The sequence below is a fragment of the Carlito syrichta genome, unplaced genomic scaffold, assembly GCF_000164805.1.
Source record: "Carlito syrichta isolate Samal-C Ts95f unplaced genomic scaffold, Tarsius_syrichta-2.0.1 Scaffold118135, whole genome shotgun sequence".
Lineage (NCBI taxonomy): Eukaryota > Metazoa > Chordata > Mammalia > Primates > Tarsiidae > Carlito > Carlito syrichta.
The window spans coordinates 4,897-5,268 of record NW_007062231.1 but is presented as its reverse complement, the minus strand read 5'-3'; positions in this window follow the sequence as shown (position 1 = coordinate 5,268).

The following is a 372-nucleotide window of genomic DNA, read 5'->3' as shown; positions in this document are numbered from 1 at the left end:
TCCACTCACCTCAGCCTCCCAAAGGCGCAGGATTACAGGTTGAGCCACCGAGCCCGGCCATGCTTGAAGTTTTTATGTTATTCTATTTGCAATGGGAACTGATCTAAGCACTATAATTAAGGAAGTAACATAAATTGACTTACTCATCAAAAGTATTATCCAGACTTTTGCTTGTCACCATGATGGAGTAGATAGCAGCTGACTAACCAAAAAATAACTCTCACAAAAAAATAACTAGAAAAGCTGAATACAATTAAATAAAAACAACTGTTTGGAGGCATCAGGGCAATCAACGCAGCTAGAAATTGGGATAATGAGCCGGGCTCGGTGGCTCAGCCTGTAATCCTGCACCTTTGGGAGGCTGAGGTGAGT